General features: G+C 36.2%; 1 pseudogene; it reads left to right on the top strand.

Moving 5' to 3' along the window:
- Nucleotides 1-700: 700 nt before the first annotated feature.
- On the top strand, nt 701-1,458 carry LOC141552696 (polyadenylate-binding protein 2 pseudogene; annotated as a pseudogene).
- Nucleotides 1,459-16,428: the final 14,970 nt, after the last annotated feature.

Here is a 16,428-nt window from a genome sequence, read left to right as displayed (position 1 = left end):
CACACTTGTTAGGATTCTTTCAGATGTTATGGGCCAGAACTTGAGTTAAAGTAATGTGCTTAGTTCACACCTCCTTGGTTCTTTGAGAAGTTCCCACAAGCCCATGGAGTACCCATAAGTTCATTCATTCTCAAGGAGCCAACATTAAATGGGGAAATCAGTCTATATTGGGTCAATGAGAAGACTTCCCAGGAGAACTTCAAGGAAGCTTGAGGAGATTCAGAGCAAGGATTCAGTGGATTTGCAAGTCCAGCAGATTCACAAGTCTAAAGGATAAGCCTGCTAATGGACTTCCAGGAGATTCACAACTAGGGAAACCCACAATTTCACACTCTGGGAGGCAGAGTCTGATTCTCACACTCTAGGAGATTCAGAGTCTGATTAATTCCCACTTCTACCTTTGTGCTGGCTGGAGACTTTCAATTCAGAGGGAGCTAGAGACTAAAGATTCAGGATTTTGAAGGACACAATGGAGTATCTGGACTTAAACTCCTGGCTGCATTTTGGGATTACTGAACTGAAAGGAAGGCTACCTTCAGAAGCTCCCCAAGAAAGCTCCCAGAGAAGGATCACAATTTAGAGACAACAGAATATTACATTTTGGCGCCTAACATGGGGCAAGGTCTTTTGCTTATCCTGATTCTGGATGATTCTGAGGCATTCAGGGAGCTAGCTCAGACTGCACATTTTGGTGCCCAACATGGGGCCAGAGGAATTGCTGCTAGAGCCCAAGCCAGAACCTGAGCCCGAGGAGGATCTGCCCTGGCCCTGCACCCTCCCAGGAGCGTCTGGCCCTGGGCCTGGCACAGGAGCCCCTGGCAGTCAGGAGGAGGAGGAAGAGCTGGGCCTGGTCGAGAGCAACCTGGGGGAAAGCGATATAGAGGATCCGGAGGTGGAGACCATCAAAGCCCAAGTAAGGGAGATGGAGGAAGAGGCTGAGAAATTGAAGGAGCTTCAGAACGAGGTGGAGAAGCAGATGAACAAGCGTCACTGCTAGGCAATACTGCCCCAGTGATCATGTCCATAAAAGAGAAGATGGAGGCTGATGCTCACTCCATCTATGTGGGCAATGTGGACTATAGTGCAACAGCAGAAGAGGTGGAGGCACAATTCCATAGTTGTGGTTCAGTTAATCGAGTTGCCATCCTTTGTGACAAATTCAGTGGCCATCCTAAGGGGTTTGCATACATAGAATTTTCAGATAAAGATTCTGTGAGGACTTCAATGGCCTTGGATGATTCTCTTTTCAGAGGAAGATAGATCAAACTGATACCAAAACGGACCAATCAGCCAGGGATCAGCACCACAGATTGGGGTTTTCAACATGCTCTATATCCTGCCAGAGCTACTAACTACGGCAGTTCATGCTCTTGATTCTGTAGTGGCTTCAACAGCAGTTCCTGGGGCCAAGTCTACAGGGGCCGGGCTAGAGCGATATCATGGTATTCCCCTTACACACACACACACACACACACACACACACACACACACACACACACACACACAAAAGTGTGTATTAGGAAGAGAGAGAGAAAAAAAAAAGGAAAGAAGGAACTCCAAGAACTCAATCAAAAGATAGATGGGGCATGATGGTGGTTGAGGTTACATCTAGAGAGCCTTTAGATTTGATCAACCAGCAGAAAAGCAATCAAATGGCTAAAAGGGATTACCTGGGTCTCTGAATCCTTCCACTTTCATCTTCCAAAGCTTTCTTCAGTCTTTATTCAAAATACCATCTTCCATGAGAAATCTTTCATGGTCTTTAAAGCAAGTATCATTTTTCCATTAGATTTTTCAAATTTATTTTGCATATATTTTGTTCATACACAATTTTTTGCAGGTTGTTTCCCTCCCCAAACATTGAGGTCTTTGTCACTAGGGCTTGCTTTAGTCTTTCTGTGTGCCTCGTGCTTCACACGGTGCCTGACACACAGTAAAAGCTTTAAGAATGTTCATTGAAATACTGACTGTAATACATCTCTTCTAGTTTTTAAAAGGAATTTTCATATATTTACATATATGCTGAGAGTTTGTATTTGTGTGTGTATTCAGAGAGAGAGAAAGAGAGAGAAAGAGAGTGCAAGAGAGATAAATGTTTGATACTAATTTTTGTTCTTTTTTGAAAGCAAAACAAACACTAAATTAGCAGTGTTTGGAGTGATTTGATATGGATAAAATTCAATGTAAAAGCATACCTCATTAATAATCACTGAGTGTTCTTGGATAATAATCTTTGCATAATGTCTATTGTGATACACAAATGTATATTGCTAAAACTATGTGCATCAGCTTTTTGAAGTGTAAATGTTTATTCATTAACACTCATGCCTAGATTTCTTCTTATTAATAAATGTTTACCAAAGATACATTTCACACACTAATGAAATATTTGCCTGACAATGATTTTCAAATTCAGTATATAATTGAAATAGATGTGACCTTAAGATATTATTCAATTAACATGTTTATGTGAATAAACCTTACACATTTGGCAAAATTGCAAATACTATGTGGTCTTTTCTAAATTAAGTTTAAAATTAGTTTCTAGTTTTCTCAACCATTTACTGACTTCATTTGGTTTGTCTTTCTGATCTTCCTTTCCCTTGACATTATTTTGATATTGGTTTTGATAATTTCTATTTATTACCTATGTGTGGGACAAATTTTTATTTTTGGAACATTTAAACAAAATTTTGTCAAATCAAGTCCATGTTCATGGAAGAAAGATAATGTAACATGTGAATAAATGAGCATTTATGCATTTTATAATAAGTAGAAAGAATTTCACAATTGACTACCATGCCCCATAAAATTCAAATCCCTTTTGGAGTGCACAACTCACTAGTAATCCCACCATTCAATGTTTATAGGGTGATTGACCATGAATTTTGAAGGCAACTGGTCTTCCCTTTCCCATAAATTTTTATTTCAACTTTAATAGTACTCTTCTCTGAGTTTCTCATTTACTGTCAGTAAAAGTGACTTTCATAAACCTAGCAAGCTATTAGATGATAATATTCAGATATTCCCATTTCAGATATTGTGCTTCAGTGCTCTAATATGTTTATATTTCTGAACTCATTCATATATGTAGACTATTCTCCAAATCTTTTGAGATACTGGACATGAACAACATATCTAGAACTTGCAGGAACCTTATGGACCATTCCTACATTTTATCTGCTTTAGCTAAATCTTGTGTCATAGAGATGTGAGCATAAAATGAGATAAAATAGGGAAAAGAGTTTCACAAAGGTATACAGCTAAATGAATATTTGTAATTATTATTAACACCACTACATCACCTAAGTATGACAGAGTGTCAAAGTGCTGGTTCAATATTACTGAAAAGACAATTTTGAACAATGAAAAGATTTCTGGAGTCAGAAATCTGCATTCAAATCCATTTCACCTTTTCTACTTGTGTGCTTAACCTTATTTGCCTTCTCTTAGAATTTGTTTCTCAATTAAATGATGGCATTGGATCAGATAATCTAAAAAAGCCCTTATATATCTAATATTATTTACAAGCCCATTATTTAGGGGGTTCTATTATAATGAAGTAGGCAATTGGGTAACAGTTAATTGAGTGCCAGGTCTGGAGACAGGAAGACTTATCTCTCTAAGTTAATATCTGCCTCAGTTTCTTCATCTATAAAATGAGCTGGAGGATGAATGGGAAAACATTCCAGAACTTTTTCCAAGAAAATCCCAAATGTATTCAGGGAGTATGCAATGACTGAAAATGAAAGCAAAAATTAGTTCTTTTTTTATTTTATTAATTTTATAATTATACATTTTTGAGAGTATATATGCATGAGTAATTTTTTAAAATAACATTAACCCTTGTATTCATTTTTCCAGATGTTCCCCTCCTTCCCTCTACTCCCTCCCCTAGATGACAGTCAATCTCATAAATTTTACATGTGTTACAGTATAACCTAGATATAATATATGTGTGTAAATCCAATTTTCTTGTTGAATGTTAAGTATTGGATTCCGAAGATAGACAGTAGCGCTAACAGTTTCCATTCACTTCCCAGTGTTCCTTCTCTGGGTGTAGTTGTTTCTGTACATCATTGATCAGCTGGAAGTGAGTTGGATCTTCTTTTTGTTGAAAGATATCCACTTCCATCAGAATACGTCTTCCTACAGAATTGTTATTGAAGTGTATAGGGATCTTCTGGTTCTATTCATTTCACTTAGCATCAGTTGATGTAAGTCTCTCCCAGCCTTTCTGAATTCATCCTGCTGGTTATTTCTTACAGAGCAATAATATTCCATAACCTTCATATACCATAATTTACCCAACCATTCTCCAATTGATGAGAATCCATTCATCTTCCAGTTTCTAGCCACTAAGAAAAGAGTTACTGCAAACATTTTGGCACACACAGGTACCTTTCCCCTCTTTAGTATTTCTTTGGGATATAAGCCTAGTAGTAGCACTGATGGATCAAAGGGTTGGGCATAGTTCCAGATTGCTCTCCAAAATGGCCAGATTCTTTCACAACTCCACCAACAATGTATTAGTGTCCCAGTTTTCCCACATACCCTCCAACATTAATTATTATTTGTTCCTGTCATCTTAGCCAATCTGACAGGTGTGTAGTGGTATCTCAGAGTTGTCTTAATTTGCATTTCTCTGATCAGTATTGATTTAGAACACTCTTTCATATGAGTGGATATAGTTTCAATTTCATTATCTGAGAATTGTCTGTTCATATCTTTGACCATTTATCAATTGGAGAATGGTTTGATTTCTTATAAATTAGAATCAATTTTCTATATATTTTGGAAATGAGACCTTTATCAGAACCTTTAACTATAAAAAATATTTTCCCAATTTGTTACTTCCCTTCTAATCTTGTTTGAATTAGTATTGTTTGTACAGAAAATTTTTAGTTTGATGTAATCAAAATCTGCTATTTTGTGATCAATAATGATATCTAGTTCTTCTGTAGTCATAAATTCCTTCCTCCTCCACAGGTCTGAGAGGTAGACTATCCTCTGTTCCTCTAATCTATTTATTATCTTATTCTTTATGCCTAAATCATGGACCCATTTTGATCTTATCTTGGTATATGGTGTTAAGTGTGGGTCCATATCTAATTTCTGGCATACTAATTTCCAGTTTTCCTGAGAGTTTTTTTCAAACAATGAATTTTTATTTCTAATGTTGGTATCTTTGGGTTTATCAAATATTAGATTGCTATACTTGTACCCTTTTTTGTCCTTTGTTCCACTAATCTACCAGTCTATTTCTTAGCCAATACATAATGGTTTTGGTGACTTCTGCTATTTAATATACTTTTAGATCAGGTATACCCAGACCACCTTCATCTGACTTTTTTTTTTTCATTAATTCTCTTGAAATTCTCAATCTTTTATTCTTCCATATGAACTTGGTTGTTATTTTTTCTAGGTCATTAAAATAGTTTCTTTGGGAGTCTGATTGGTATAGCACTAAATAAATAGATTAGTTTGGGGAGTATTGTCATCTTTATTATATTTGCTAGGCCTATCCATGAGCACTGGATGTCTTTCCAATTATTTAAATCTGACTTTATTTTTGTGGCAAGTTTTTCGTAATTTTGCTCATATAATTCCTGACTTTTCTTTGGTAAATGGATTACCAAATATTTTATACTCTCAACATTTGTTTGGAATGGAATTTCTCTTTTTATCTCTTGCTGTTGCATTTTGTTGGTGATGCATAAAAATGCCGAGGATTTATGTGGATTTATTTTGTATCCAGCAACTTTGCTAAAGTTGTGAATTATTTCTAATAACTTATTTGAATCTCTGGGGTTTTTAAAGTATACCATCATACCATCTGCAAAGAGTGACAGTTTGATTTCCTCATTAGCTACTCTTACTCCTGCAACCTCTTTCTCGACTCTTATTGCCGAGGCTAGCATTTCTAATACAATATTGAATAGTAATGGTGATATTGGGCAACCTTGTTTCACTCCTGATCTTACTGAGAAAGGTTCCAGTTTATCTCCATTACTTATTACACTTACTGATGGTCTTAAATATATGCTCCTGATTATTCTAAGGAATAGTCTATTTATTCCTATGCTCTCAAATGGTTTTAGTAATAATTGATGTTGTATTTTATCAAATGCTTTTTCTGCATCTATTGAGATAGTCATATGGTTTTTGTCAATTTGATTATTAATATGGTCAATTATACTAATAGTTTTCCTAATATTAAACCAGCCCTGCATTCCTGGAATAAATCCTACTTGATCATAGTGTATTATCCTGGGGATGATTTTCTGAAGTCTTTTTGCTAATATCTTATTTAAAATTTTAGCATCAATATTCATTAAGGAAATTGGTCTATAGTTTTCTTTCTCAGTTTTTAATCTACCTGGTTTAGGTATCAGTACCATGTCTGTGTCATAAAAGGAGTTTGGCAGGACTCCTTCATCCCCCTATCTTTTCAAATAGTTTATATAGCATTGGGGCTATTTGTTGTTTAAATGTTTGGTAAAATTCACATGTAAATCCATCTGTTCCTGGGGATTTTTTCCTGTGGAGTTGATTAATAGCTTGTTCTATTTCTTTTTCTGAAATGGGACTATTTAAGCAATTTATCTCCTCCTCTGTTAATCTAGGAAGCCTATATTTTTGGAGGAATTCATCCATTTCACTTAAGTTATCAAATTTATTGGCATAAAGTTGGGCAAAGTAATTCCTTATTATTTCTCTAATTTCCTCTTTATTGGTGGAAAGATCCCCCTTTACATTTGTAAGACTAACAATTTGATTTTCCTCTTTCCATTTTCTGATGAGATTTACCAAATGTTTATCTATTTTATTGGCTTTTTCATAGAACCAACTCTTGGTTTTATTTATTAATTCAATATTTTTTTTTTACTTTAAATATTATTAATTTCTCCTTTTAATTTTAGTATTTCAAGTTTGATTTTGGTTGGGGGTTTTTAATTTGGTCTTTTTCTAGCCTTTTAAGTTGCAAGCCCAATTCATTATCAAATCAAATCAAATGCCTACAAAACAGTGTCCATCCATACACTGATGTTGGAAACTGGAGAACGTGTAGCTAATATCCCAGTCACTAACACAGAGAGACAACATGTGATTTATCAACCAGTAGAAGTAGTAGCCTCAGGCTTATTGTTACAAAGCCCTAATAAGCAACCTGGTGATAGTCGCCTAGATTCTGACTCCAATGAACAAAATCCAGGAATATATTGGACAGCTGCTGTGACAGCTGACTGACCTATGCTTACTATATATATATAAATAGAATTCAATTTGAAGGATTTGTAGACACAGGTGCAGATTGTAGTTATTAGAAGTGCCAATTGGTCCAGTCATTGGCCAAAGATTAAGGTAGACACCTACATGTCTGGGGTATGAGGATCAATAGCATCATAAGTTAGTACTAGGCCTTTGAGATGGGTATTTGAAGGAGAAACAGGAGTTTTTACTCCTTTTGTGGTTTAAAAAATCCCCATCAATCTGTGGGGAAGAGACATTTTAGAGCAGATAGGATTACAAATAAGCACTTGGGCTTTTTAGGCAGGGCTGCTGTTGAAGGCCTATCTGCACTTTCATTGGTTCCTATTCAGTGGAAGACTGATTCACCAGTGTGGGTAGAACATTGGCCCTTAAGAAGTGATAAAATTCAGGCCTTATTAAACATAGTAAATGAACAACTTGACCAAGGACACTTGCGGCCTTTTCTAAGTCCTTGGAATTCCCCAGTATTTGTGGTGAAAAAGAAATCTGGAAAATGGAGGATGTTAACTTATCTAAAAGAGTAAATGAACAGATGGAAACTATGGGAACTCTTCAGCCTGGACTTCCATCTCCTACTCAGTTGCCAAGAGAATGGCCTCTATGGGTTATAGACATCAAGGATTGTTTCTAATCTATCCCTCTAGATAAGGAGGATATGAAAAGGTTTGCTTTTTCAGTGCCTAGTATTAATTTGGCTGAGCCTTATAAAGGATATGAATGGACAGTTTTGCCACAGGGAATGAAAAACAGCCCTACTATGTGCCAAAGGTATATTGCTGCTGCTCTTGCTCCAATAAGAAAAGCATTTCCAAAAGTAATATTGTGGGATGTGCACCTGAGGAACAAATGTTAGAAGCATGTCTACAAAAGACCATAGAAATACTAAAGTACTAAATACTGCATATAGCTACAGAAAAAATTCAAAGACATGCTCCTTTTCAATATTTAGGATATGAAGTATATCCTAAGGCACTCATAGTACAAAAGCTTTCTTTAAGAACAGAGTAGTTGAACACCTTAAATGATTTTCAAAAATTAATAGGAGATATCAAATGGATGCGTCCAGTGTTAGTCTTAACTACCAATCAACTACAACCTCTATATGACATTTTAAGGGGAGGCAGTGCTTTAAATTCACCACACCAGCTTACAAAAGATGCACAAGAGGCTTTGAGAGAAGTTGAACTGGCTTTATCCAATGTGGTTGAAAGAGTCATTCAAAAACCATTGGAAATATCAGTTTTTGCTACAAAAGAGGCACCCACAGCAGTCCTTCATCAAGGAGACAGTGTGATTGAGTGGGTGAACCTCCCAGCACAACCAGAACAAAACCTTACTCCTTACCCAGTGCTTGTGGCTCAGAGTTTATTAAAGGTTATTAAGAGATTAATACAATTATCTGGAATAAGTCCTGAAAAAATATACACATTCTGTACTCACGCACAAATTAATGTATGCTGTGAGACCATCCCAGAATGGCAAATTTTATTGGCCACCACTCCAAATTTTGCACATGGATCTCCATTAAAGATAACCCAGCTATTACATAATTGGCGATGGATTTTTGAAGAAAAGGTTTCAAAGGTTCCTCTTAAAGGACCAACAATCTTTACAGATGCCTCCAAAGAAAATATTTGTGCTGTATACTCTCATGATTTAACCATAAAGAGAGTAGTCAGGACTCCTTTTCAGTCCACTCAACAGAATGAATTATTTGCTATCATGCTAGCTCTTACTTATTACCCAAGAGACATAAATATAATTACTGATTCAGCCTATTCAGTAGGTGTAGTACAAAGAATTGCCACAGCCCAAATAAAATTTGCAGCCTCTAATATTTATCTGCTCTTTAAGTAACTTCAAAAGCAAGTGAGAAAGCATCCAGGCAAGATTTATATCATGCATGTCCACTCACATAGTGGACTTCCAGGTCCTATTTTTGATGGAAATTCAAAGGCAGATAGCTTTCTAACCATGTTAGCCAATAGTCCTTTATTTCAGGAAGCACAAGAATGTCATTCTAAATATCATCAGGCTGCTCGAGCTTTACGTTTACAATTTGGAATCACAAGAGAAGAAGCTAGGAGCATAGTAAAAAGCTGTACAGCTTGTCTTCCTTTTCATTCTCCTATGCTCCCTCCAGGGAAGAATCCTTGCGGTTTGAGACCCAATGAAATCTGGCAAATGGATGTGACCCACTATAAATCTTTTGGTCATCTGTCTTTCATCCACGTGGTAGTAGATACCTTTTCAGGATTTACTTTTGCAGTGCCAACAGCAAAAGAGACAGCCTGAGTGGTCACTGAATTCCTTATACAAGCATTTGCAATTATGGGTGTGCTACAAGAAATAAAAACAGATAATGGACCTGCATATACTTCTAAACTTTTTGCGGACTTCTGTGTGCAGTATAAGATATCACACATTACTGGAATACCTTTTAATCCACAAGGTCAGGCAATAGTAGAGAGAAGAAACAGAGACACTCCTCCAAAAACAAAAGAAAGGGGGAGCCACAGGTAGCTCTAGAGAACTTCTAAATTTAGTCCTCTATACCATTAATTTTTTTAAAATTTTTGACAAAGATGCACTGGATCCGGCAGACAGGTTTTATAACCCACCAGAAGGGCACTGTCCAGTGCGAGCAGCTCCACTGTCCTTAGATTAACACCAGATGATGTGGAGAGACCCAGAAAGTGGTGAACGGAAGGGACCAGATAGGTTAACTGCCTGGGGGAGAGGGTTTGCTTGTATTTCTTTAGATGGAGAAGGAATCAGATGGGTGCCAACAAGTCATATTTGTCTTGTCCAATTGGAGAGAGACAGAAAAAAAAAGAAAGACCTCAAAACAAAGGAGAAAATCTAAGAAACATCTGACACTGAAAGAGCATGGCTAATAAGAAGACTGTTAACTTTAAAAACCAGCAGTAATCATTGGATTTCCTAACACAAGGTGAGACTAATGGACAATGGATTTATAGACATTTATAAATTCTCAATTTATGATTATTTGATCATGTTATTTGTTACATACTTCTAGCATTTGTTATGTTACTATATTACTATGTTACTATGAGTTTATGTAATCTATGTAATTATGTATAATGCCTCCCATATTGATAGAATTATGTTTCAAGGTCATGACCACCCCATGTTCTAATTCAAAAGAAAGGGGAAGATGTTGGGTTCTTACTGGGTGCTGATGAGATAATAAGATATTAGGTTCTTACTAAGTGCTAAGTCAGTACTTGACAATTTTCTAGTTCGGGCTTTCCTGGGAGTTTGACTTGTGAATTCTTGGTGAAGAGCTTGTGTGCTTGGTAGGAGCAAGCTCATTGGTTGAAGTGGTTCTTCCCAGAAGCCCTTGCATTATCCTACACCCATTCTCTGGGAGGATAAAGAGGGCAGCTCTGGAGGAAAAAAGTCAGTCTCTGCTTTAGACCAGGCTTGACGCGGCTCTCTTCAGGAAGGGAAGTCACTTCTCTGGACGAGAGTTAACGGCAACTGTCTGGAGACAATGGTTCTCTACAGGAAGAAAAATCTGTCTGAGAGATTTGAGTTGACCCAGCAGATCTCCTCCAAGAGAGTGATCAGCAGCTTCTGAAGACAACAGCACATAACAATTAATATTCTCTTTCTCTATTTTCTTCAAATAAGCCTCTAAAATATAAAATTTCCCCTTATTACCGCTTTAGCTGCATCTCACAGATTTTGGTATGATATCTTATCATTGTCATTATCTTGGGTGAAATTATTAATTGTTTCTATAATTTGCTGTTTCAACCAGTCATTATTTAAGATGAGATTATTCAGTTTCCAATTACTTTTTGATCTATTTATCCCTAACTTCTTATTGAATGTAGTTTTTTTTTTTTTTTTGCATTGTGATCTGAGAAGAAGGCATTTATTATTTCTGCCTTCCTGCATTTAATTTTGAGAACTTTATGTCCTAACATATGGTCTATTTTTGTATAGGTTCCATGAACTGCTGAGAAGAAAGTATATTCCTTTCTATTACCATTTAGTTTTCTCCAAAGGTCTATCATACCTAGTTTTTCTAATGTTCTATTTACTTTTTTAATTTCTTTCTTTTTTTTGTGGTTTGATTTGTCTAAATCTGAGAGTGCAAGGTTGAGATCTCCCACTATTATAGTTTTACTGTTTATTTCTTCTTGCAACTCTCTTAACTTTTCCTTTAGAAACTTAGATGCTATACCACTTGTTGCATGTATTTTTAGTATTGCTATGGTTTCATTGTTTATGCAACCTATTAGCAGGATATAGTTTCCTTCCTTATCTTTTTTAATAAGATCATTTTTTTTTTGCTTTTGCTTGATCTGAGATAAGGATGGTTACCCCTGCTTTATTTGGCTTTACCTGATGCAAAATAGATTCTGCTCCAACATTTTACCTTTACTCTGTATGTATCTCCCTGTTTTAAGTGTGTTTCCTGTAAATAACATATTGTAGGGTTCTGACTTTTGATCCAGTCTGACTCTCTTTTTGATGGGAAAGTTCATTCCATTCACATTTACAGTTAAAATTACTAATTCTGTATTTCCTGCCATCATATTATCCCCAGATTATGCTTTTTTCCCTTGAACCCCCTGAACGCCTTCCCTAATATTTAATTTATAGACCCCACTTGTGATGCACAGCCCTCCCTTTTTAGTATCACTCTGCCCTCCTTGCAAGTCCCTTCCCTTTTCTTCTGCCCTTCCCTTATTCCCTTTTTCTTTTTCCCTTTTCCTCTCTCTCTTTTAATGAGGTGAGAGAGAATTCTCTGAAAAACAAATATGTCAATTGTTTACTCCTTGAGCCTACTCTGATGAGAGTAAGATTCACACAATGTTTCTCCCCCTCTCTAAAATCCTTCAGATGTGATATATTTTCCATGCCTCTTCCTGGGATGTAGTTTCCTTCTTTTTATCACTCCTTCCCCTTTTTTGTGATACTACCCCTTTCCCTTTGCTACTCCCCTTTTTTATATCAGTAAAATCAAATTACCCATGCGGACTTTCTATATATCCACAACAGAGATACAATTCTCAAGAGTTCTTTTTACCTTTTTTCTGTTTCTCTTCAGTCTTGTGGATATAGATAAAATTTTTTTGTTTAAGTCTGTTTTTTTTTCTTCTTAGAAATAAATGGGATTCCTGTTTCATTAAATGACGATCTTCTTCCATTGAAGAAAATTCTAAACTTAGCTGAGTAGTTTATTCTTGGTTGCAATCCTTGATCTTTTGCCTTTCAGAATATCAGGTTCCAGGCCCTTCAATCGTTTAATGTGGAGCCAGCCAGATCTTGTGTGACCCTTATTGTGGCACCTTGATATTTGAATTGCTTTTTTCTAGCTGTTTGCAATAGTTTTTCCTTTGTTTGGTAGTTTTGCAGCTTAGTCACAATGTTCCATGGAGTTCTTTTTTATAGGGTCTTTTTCAGAAGGTGTTCGATGAATTCTTTCGATGCCTATTTTCCCTTCTGTTTCTATTATCTCTGGACAGTTCTCTTTGATGATTTCCTGTAAAATAGAATCTAGGCTCTTTTTTTATCATAGTTTTCGGTAAGTCCAATGATCCTCAGATTATCTCTCCTAGATCTATTTTCCAGGTCTATAGATTTTCCCAGTAAGTATTTGATGTTATTCTCAAGCTTTTCACCTCCGGATGCTCTATATCGCTTTCCCCCAGGTTGCTCTTGACCAGGCCCAGCTCTTCCTCCTCCTCCTGACTGCCAGGGGCTCCTGTGCCAGGCCCAGGGCCAGACGCTCCTGGGAGGGTGCAGGGCCAGGGCAGATCCTCCTCGGGCTCAGGTTCTGGCTTGGGCTCTAGCAGCAATTCCTCTGGCCCCATGTTGGGCACTAAAATGTGCAGTCTGAGCTAGCTCACTAACTCAGCTTCTACATATTACACATTTCTATATTTTTCTAATCCATCATTCTGCCTTTTGCTTCAGTATCTTCATCCCCAACCACATGGGTCATTTTAATAATGTTAGTACATAGGAATCCTATAAACACCCACTATCCACATAGTAACATTTGCATTGCCTGGTTTCATTATTAATTCATTGAATTTATCTTCAGAAAAAACAAATTTTGAGAGAAAACACTGCCCCAAAAATGTTCCCAGTAAGTATTTGATGTTATTCTCAAGATTTTCATTTTGTTTGTTTTGTTTGGCTGATTCTTGGATTCTTAATGAATCATTCATTTCTATTTGTTCTGTCCTGATTTTAAATGAGTTATTTTCTTCATTCACATTTTTTAGTTCTTTTTTGTATATGCCCAATTGAGTTTTTAAATGAATTATTTTGCTCTATTGAATTTTTTCCCATTTCCCTAATTTTTTTAGAGAGTTATTTTCTTTTTTCCAATTCAGAAATCCTACTTTCTTGATACTTTTTTATCTTTACCAAATGAGAAATCCTACATTCCTGTGATTTTTTTTAACGTTTTCTAATTCACAAATTTTGTTTCCCTGCACCTCCTGTGAATTCTTTATTTTTTCCAACTCAAATTTCAGGACATTATTATTCTCTATCATAGCTTCTCTTTCCTTTTCCCATTTTTCTTTAAACTCTCTTAACATTTTAATAGTTTCTTCTAGGAGAGAGTTATGTGATGGGGAGCAGGCATCATTCCCCTTTAGAGTGTTATCTGCTGACTCTCTGCTGTTAGCCTCCTCTGGGCTGAATACCCTCTCTTTCTCTGTATAGAAGGTGTCACTCATTCTCTTCACCTTTTTAGTCATGGTTAAAAATCTTTTGTGGTCTGCCCTTGGGTAAGGAATTTATTTATTTACCAGCTTCCTCCCAGACCAGATGGATGCAGAGGCTCCTGTTCCTGAGCTAAAAAAGAGCTGTGGGAGAGAGTTTCCCTCCCCCCTCCCTGGAAATGCCTCAGAGGTGATATGGCTGCATTTTGAGGATTGCCCAGTGAAGGACCCCACTGTGTGTCCTAGCAACTTCCCTGAGGTTTAAGACTGAACAGTAAAAGCAACACAAAACCCAGCCAATGAGTCCAGTGGGGCGTGGATATCAGCAGCTAATGTGAAAAGCCCCTGCCCTCAAACTGGAAGTGTCTGCCTGGAAACTGCGGTCCCTATTTCAAAGGTTCTGCTTCTCTGGGAGTTCTGCTTCTCTGGGAATTCCATGGATGTGCTGAGATCCATTAGGTCACTTCTGGATTGGGGTGGTTCTAGGATCTAGCTTTATATTTTAAAGTGGCTTGATTTCTCTTCTGAACTGCTGTTTTATAAGCAGAGAAGAGCTAACAGCCTGTGTCAGATTCCTCTATCTCAGTGGCTTCTGTGATCCCAGAATTCTCCCCAGCCCGATTGGCACAGTGTGCTAGCACCTAATTGTCTGTGCTGGCCTTTTTTCTTCTTCCCCTTGGAACTGACCTTTTCTGTAGAGACTCCAGATTCTTTTTAGCTGGTAAGTTGTGCTTTTAATCCTTGTGGTTTCTTTTAACTTTTTTCCAATTCAGAAATCCTACTTTCTTGATACTTTTTTATCTTTACCAAATGAGAAATCCTACATTCCTGTGATTTTTTTAACATTTTCTAATTCACAAATTTTGTTTCCCTGCACCTCCTTTTTTATTTATTTTTGAGGCTGATTTAACTAATTGGTAATGAGGGAAGAAGGGAGCTTACAAATTCATGTGTATCTTCTCTGCCATCTTGGCTCTGACCCCAAAAATTAGTTCTTCTTTTATGTCCTAAATATTATATATAAAATTAATCTCATTAAAAAAACACACACATATGATCTTGATTATTTTCCTAGCAAGTTTCTATTAAAATGTAATTAATAATGGTGAGTGTCTGCAAGATTCTCATACCCACCATGCATGGGCAGAAAGGTGCCATTGCAGCATTTGAATGTAATATCTTGTTTCTTGACTGTCTTTATTTTATGCATTATTATTGATCCTGTATGGTATTAAAACAGGAAAATAATTGCTGACTCCTCTTCATATCTTGATATCTGTTCATGTTAGCTAAAGTATAGGAATGAGTGCATTTAGGATGTATTAACAATTTTTATTTTTTTCCATGATATATATGTTTTTTCATGACAAATGATTTTGTATAAATGCAACCTTAATAAGGAAAAAAATCCTAAGAGAAAAAAATGCATTTTATAGCATTTCTTTTCTCTAAATCTAGCTCCTAGGGAAGCAGTATCCCATTTTAGGATAGCCCAACATTTTTCAGTTCATCCCATGGAAATGTATTTCCAGAAATGTGACTTAGACAAGTTATTTAATTTCAGTGGGTCTCCTTACCTTGGAAAAATGAGAATGAGGCAAAAAGAAATACAAAGTGATAATAAGGGAGAAGAATGCCTCAAAAGCAAAATTGGCCAAATGGGAAATGATAAGCAAAAGCTCACGGAGGAAAGTAATTTCTTAAAAATTACAATTGAGAAAATGGAAGCTAATGATTTTATAGAAAACAAGATACAAGAAAACAAATCCAAAAGAATGAAAAGAGGAGAAAATTCTGAAATCTCTCATTTGAAAACCATTGATCTTGGGGAAAAATCAAAGACCTGGGACAGATCATTTAAAAACTATTGGTCTATTTGAAAATCATAATAAAAAAGAGCCTAGATATCATTTTAAAAGAAATTATCAAGGGAAATCATCCTGATATTTTAGAATCAGAGGATAAAAAAGAAATTGACAGAATCCACCAATCCTGAAAGAGATCCCAAGATGAAAATTCCCATGAATATTATAACCAAATTCTGAAACTCCCATGTCAATGACAAAATATGGCAAGCATCTGGGAAGAAACAATTCAAATATAGTGAAACGAAGGTCAATATAACATATGACTTCACAGTTCTACATTAAAAATCATAGGGCTCAGAATATGATCTTGAGACGAGCAATGGAATTCGAATTAAGACAAAGAATCACCAACCCAGCAAAAGTGAATATAATCCTTCAGGGAAAAAGGTGGATATTCAATGAAACTGAGAATTTTCAAGCATTCATGATGAAGAGACCAGAGTTACACAGAAATTTTGATTTTACAATACAAAACTCAGGAGAAGTAAAAAAAAAAAGGTAATCAGGAAAGGGAAATCATAAGATTCTTAACAACATTTATCTCTTTACATTTATACATGGGAAGATGA

Source organism: Sminthopsis crassicaudata, chromosome 2, assembly GCF_048593235.1.
Source record: "Sminthopsis crassicaudata isolate SCR6 chromosome 2, ASM4859323v1, whole genome shotgun sequence".
NCBI lineage: Eukaryota > Metazoa > Chordata > Mammalia > Dasyuromorphia > Dasyuridae > Sminthopsis > Sminthopsis crassicaudata.
The sequence above is the reverse complement of the archived record's forward strand: the minus strand, read 5'-3'. Positions and strand labels throughout refer to the sequence as shown.